Source organism: Cibotium barometz, chromosome 15 (assembly GCF_041138505.1).
Source record: "Cibotium barometz isolate CiBa-2024 chromosome 15, ASM4113850v1, whole genome shotgun sequence".
Taxonomy (NCBI): domain Eukaryota; kingdom Viridiplantae; phylum Streptophyta; class Polypodiopsida; order Cyatheales; family Cibotiaceae; genus Cibotium; species Cibotium barometz.
In genome coordinates this window covers 29,698,160-29,704,500 of record NC_141060.1, presented here as the reverse complement: position 1 = coordinate 29,704,500, position 6,341 = coordinate 29,698,160, and positions in this window count along the sequence as shown.

The window sequence follows — 6,341 nt, the reverse complement described above, 5'->3', positions numbered from 1 at the left end:
GTGTAGCCCAACAATAGAAGATTATGATTATGGGTATAGAGACTTCTATTTGCAAGTGTGGGCTTGGATGCATACGCGAGGTGTGTGTTTGAACGAGTCCATTTTGGGGACTCAAGCTGATAAGGTAAGTAACACATAAGCCCTTCTCTTATCTGTATGTTGTCTTTTGTTATTTTATACTTACCTTACTCATGTTTGCATGTATGAAGGATAAAGAGGAAGAGGAAGAGGAAGACCTAGACTATGAACATGAAGTGGGTAAATCAAGTGAAGATGAAGATGCACACAAAGACGAGACGCAAGAATCTGATAAAGATTTTGATTAGCCATACCTTCCTTGCTTTTTTGGTATATGGACAAAGGCCTTACCAATCGAGTAATATAAAATATATTTTATTCACTTGCATTCTTCCTAGTTTTAATTTCTTTTTCACGTTTTACTATCTGTATAAAAAAAAGAGCTAGGTTAGACTGGGGAGTCTTGTGAATGACTCCCAAGTCTGCCACATCTTTTTTTCTCACGCAATGGGATCGCTGCTCAGCACAAACATTTTGCTACTATTTTTGTTGCGATCTCGTTTTGTAGCAAAAGTAGCAGAGTGTCTAAAAGCGAAATAGGCTAGACATCTCCGTGCCCTTGTTATAAAAATGTTGCTATTTTTGCTTCTACTACATCCTCATTTTGTTGTAGTGTGTGTGTCCCTTTCCACACACTTATAAATTCTTGTCTCACCATCGAAAGTTGTTCAGGCGAGATATAGCGATCTCTCCCATGTTTTTAGTCAGAGTTTCCCCAAGCAAGCCGAAACCACCTAAAACTAGGTTTTCTCGATCCCCTCTCACCTGAATGATGTTTGATGGTGGCCAAACTTGTAAGTGTGTGGGAAAGGATACCCCTTCCCACACACAAAGTTTAGCCATTATCGAAAATCATTCAGGCGAGACATGGCACGTCCCCCTAAGTTTTCTATGTGAGTTTCCCCTAAGAGGGTTCAAACCAACTAAAAGTGGGTTTGCTCGACCTTGTTTGGCCCAAATGACATCCGATGGGTGGGGGCAAAGTTTTCATGTGTTTGGGAGGTAAACCTTCCCACACACTTGCAAAGTTTGCGCACACCCGGACATATTGTTCAAGTTAAATATGGTACTCCCTCCCACCCTTTTTTTGCAAGTTTCCCCAAAAGGGCCAAACCACCTAAAACTAGGTTTTTTTGGCCCCTTCTCCTGAACGATGTTTAGTGGGGCCAAAATTTGCAAGTATGCGGGGTACCCTTTCCCACATAGTCACAAAGTTTGGTCACCATCGGCTGTCATTTGGGCCAAATATGGCACTTCATCCCATGTACACTATGCACGTTTTCTCAAGAGGTGGCGTAAACTACCTAAAAATGGGTTTTCTCGACCCGTCTCGCGAAAATGATGTTTGATGGTGGCCAAACTCTACAAGTGTGTGAGGGGTACCCTTTTTCACACACTTATAAAGTTCACCTTACCATCGAATGTTGTTCAGGCTAGATATGATGCTCCCTCCCACGTTTTCTATGCGAATTTCCCCAATATGATATGGTGTCTCTCTCGTATTATAAACAACAAGATAGCAAAGTGCAATGAAGAAAATATATAAATAATGAACAACACAAAAAATTTTCAATGAAACATATCCCATAAACATAAATATCAACTAAGTACATCATAGTGTGAACTAGCCCCCAGCTAGTTCACACTGTAAACTAGCCCCCCCAGCTAGTGTGGGTTTAGTCTCTGGAAATAGATCTAAGTATAATGTGAACTAGCCTAGCTAGTCTAAGTTTAGTCACTAGTGATAGGGACCTAATTTATATCATACTCCCTAATGTGACCTAACCTTGCTAGTCTAAGTCTAGTCACTATTGATAGGGACCAAATTTATATCATCCTCCCAAATAGGTGGTCGATATGCACATTGACAAGGTTTTTTCTGAGAAGGCTACTATGACAACTTTGTAAGGATTGTTGAATCTCTAGTGGTGGTAAATCTTAAAGGCATGATCATGGGTAGGTGGTGGTCTACTAGGGAGCTCCATAGTCCTATAAGCTAAAACAACTTGCTCTCTCTCTCTCTCTCTCTCTCTCTCTCTCTGTATATATATATATATATATATATATATATATATATATATCTTAGCAAGACGTGTATCTGTAAGAATTTATGTCAAAAAACTCTATTTGAGACCATGGGAACCAAGTTGACCCCTAGTATCGCATATCATCCCGAGAATAATGGTCAAATGGAAAGGGTCAATAAGTGGGTGGAGTCTCATTTGAGATACTATTACCATACTTGTTGGGATGACTGGCTACCTCTTGCTGAATTTGCTTACAATAGTACTCACAGTTTGAGGCATTGTATGGGTATAAGATTAATATACCAATGGTGGTAATCAAGCAAGAGTGTATTCATCTACAAGCAAGAGTGTATTCATCCACAAGCAAAGGAAGAGGCATAAAGGATGCAAGCAATACTTCAACAATGCAAGGCTAACACCAAGAGGTCACAAGGAAGGATGCAAGGCATTGTATGGGTATAAGATTAATATACCAATGGTGGTAATCAAGCAAGAGTGTATTCATCTACAAGCAAGAGTGTATTCATCTACAAGCAAGAGTGTATTCATCCACAAGCAAAGGAAGAGGCATAAAGGATGCAAGCAATACTTCAACAATGCAAGGCTAACACCAAGAGGTCACAAGGAAGGATGAAGATGCTCATAGAAGACCATTGGAGTTCAAAGGAGGGGATTATGTGTTTCTACGAATCCCTAAATCAAGATATGGTTCTCTCAAGGGAAACACCAATACCAAATTAGCTCATCGCTATTATGGTCCTTATACAAAGTTTTGAGAAAAGTTGGTGAGAGGTTGCATACCATGTATTGCTTCAATCAACAACCAAGATACATGATTTATTTCATGTATCTCATTTGAAGGCTTATGTTGGATTGGAGGTACAAGTTTTTGATGAGCTACCACTAATGGATAAATAAGGAAAGATTGAATATGTGCCAAAGAGCATAATGGCATTAGGGGGCATTTGAGCATAAAAAGAGCCTTGTAAGAATCCTTAATTTTAATGAACTAAGACTAATTTTTTTGAGGTCTAAGGAGAAAAAGTCATAATGAAGTCTACTTTTGGCCCTAAAAGTAGGAGATCTCTCTAGTTTTCCCTCTCTAGGATTTTCACTCTAGGATTCTCTTTCTAGCCACTAAAACTCTTGAAACATCATCAATATATCTCTACTAGGGGTCCCAAAAATATTTTTTCTTACAATTCAAAATAACTTTCAATCACATTTATTGCACTTTCATTGCGTTTTTGAAGTTTCCTCTAAATTACATATCAACAGTCATTAAAAGACAATCTCATTTAATACACTTTCATTGCGTTTTTTAAGTTCTTCCCACAAATTTTAAATCAACAGTCATTAAAGACAAGAAAAACCGTCCTCCTCCACCTCCTCATCTTCCCCATCATCATCACCTTATCTTCTTGTGCCAACTTGGAGATGTATCCTCCACATGTATTTACACATGTACTTACATGCTCACCATAGTGCACACCATGCTCATGTTGTTGACGACGACGAGATAGACATATAACTAGGCCATCTTTTTGTATGAGTGTTAGCTTTGTTAGTCTTTTTTAATGTCCCAGTACCACATGGAACTCGTGTACCACTTTTGGTCTTAGATCCATTAAGTTTTTTAAAGACGTTTTTAATATAACTCTCTCTCTCTCTTCCCCAAAAAAGTGCATGGTGCTAGATATTGTTAATCCTAGCTAGGATTAACAATTATGCTCCTCCAATTGAGGACATTAATAAGTGTCATGCAAAGGCACTATAAAAGTTGTAACATTATGAGACATTGGCCACCCAAGGCCTTCGTAAGTTTTGGGCACCCAAGTGTGAATAAGAGCCAATTGTATATAAGGTATTTTCTCATAATGGAGACTATCCCCCTTTGTGCTATGAGAGTTCTTGCTTTTGTCTTGAGAGAGAGAGTAAGAGTAAGTACTCTAGCACATGTGTCTTCTCGATACTCGTATACTTGTGTGGAGGGGTGAGAGAGTGATTGCCTTGTGTGGTGGTGTGAGCGACTCTACGGTGATAGTGTGGAGGTCAAGCTTGGAGGATTGGAGCTTCTCAAGTGAGCTTGGAGACCTCAAGGGACACGAGCTCGAAGCATTGGTAAGTTCCCTATGACAGTTGTGTTCTATTGCTTCTTCCAAAGGTGAATGCATAGAGTTCCATCTTGGAGGTGTGGTAATTGACTGCACCACCTAATGACATGCCAATACTTACTTGTACTAAATGTGAGATTGATCATTTGATCAAAGATTGTCCATACTGCACAAGTGGTTTTGTTTCCACTTCTAACTAGACCACTGTCCGGATCATAAGTGTGCAACCTGGAAACATCACGCCACTGAATGTTCTGACATGAGCCCAAGCCCAACTAGGGGACAATGGGAAGAACTTAGCAGATGCCACCACTTCTAGAACTGGTAGGAGAAGGAGGGTGAAAAAAGTGGGTAAAGGTGACACCAGGGTCACAATTCAGGATGGATCTAAAGAAGATACTATCGACACCGAATCCACTCAATGAAGAGAAGAGAGGGATCAAGTGCTAAAACTAAATGAGCTTGACCAAGAGGCGCAAGGAGAAACACCATCAACCCCTAAAGGAATTGGTGAATATCCAAATGTTGAAGAAGAGATAAGAAAGCTTGAAGAAGCCAGGGCCCTGGTAGAAGAGTATCAACGACTTCACAAAGCCAAATTATGGGCTAACTGGGCTAGGGATACAATGTATCCAAGAAACAAACCGATAAGGGAAAGAGAATTGGATATACTTACTCTAATTCCAGAAGAGTCGGAAGAGGGATCTCAAGAAAACCTTATGCCAAGAATGTGTGAGGAGGTTGCGCAGGATGAGTCCATTCATTCATTCCCTAGGGATGGATATGAGACGCACATATGGAAGGAACCCTCATTTGCCATAGAGCCCAGAGACATAGGCAACCTCGTAGCTGTACTATCCACTTCCGTGCAAATGCCATTGGGACAACTGCTACGCAATTCACCAACATTGTGGGCATACATAAAATAATGGATAGAAGGCAGACTAAAGCCAACAGACATTGCAGAGGAGATTCAGTCACCTCTAGCAGAAAGAAACTTAAAACACGCAAGGGAGAGAATGCCCAGATTCGTCAAAATACCGGTCAATCAATTGGGGTGTTATTACGAAAGTGAAGACACTAATGCTACAATCCCAATTCATCATAACGGATACCAAGCATTGGCTATCCTAGATGGTGAGACGGGAGTTAGCATCATCACAAAACGATGTTTGGAAAATTGGAAAAACCCGATTTGAAAAGAATAGATCTTATCGTTAAAATGGCAGACGGAACATCTTCAAGACCCATTGGGCTTTTAGAGAATGTGCGACTTGTTCCGTTACTATCATACATTTGTGGTAATGGACTTTCTGTGCCGAGAGAGAGAGAGAGAGAGAGAGAGAGAGAGAGAGAGAGAGAGAGAGAGAGAGAGAGAGAGAGAGAGAGAGAGATGAAGTGAGAAGAGTGAAATCTTGTGTGTGTGTGTGTGTGTGTGCGCGCGCGCGCGCACGCTTGAGGTAAGTTTGCTTGATTCTTGCTTGTGATTAACTAGATGTGGAGTGTGATTGATAGAGAGAGAGAGAGAGAGAGAGAGAGAGAGAGAGAGAGAGAGAGAGAGAGAGAGAGAGAGAGAGAGAGGAAGCTTGCTAGCTTCTCCCTCGTGAGTGATTAAATAATAAAAAGAGTCTTTATGGGCTCAAACAGGCACCAAGGGAATGGTATCATAAATTTGATACATTCATGAAATCCCAGAATTTCAGGAGAAGTGACATAGATCATTACTTATACACCAAGAAAGCTTTGGATGGCAGTCTATTATCCTCATCTTGTATGTTGATGACATGTTGATTGCCGGGAAATCTCGTAAAGAGATGGATGCCTTGAAGAAGAGGCTGCATCAAACCTTTGATATGAAGGATTTGGGTGATGCAAATCACATTTTGGGTATGCGGATACTTCGGGATAGAAATCAGCATGTGTTGTAACTTGTATTTGTCTCAGAAGTATGTGTATTGTGTATGTACATATATATATATATACACACACACTTACACTTGAGAGAGAGAAGTATGCATATTCACTTTTAAATACATAAAACATAAAAAGTTTAATTTAAATTTAAATTTTCGGATAGGTTAGCAATTTAGAATTTAGAATTTAGAATTTTCGGATAGGCTAG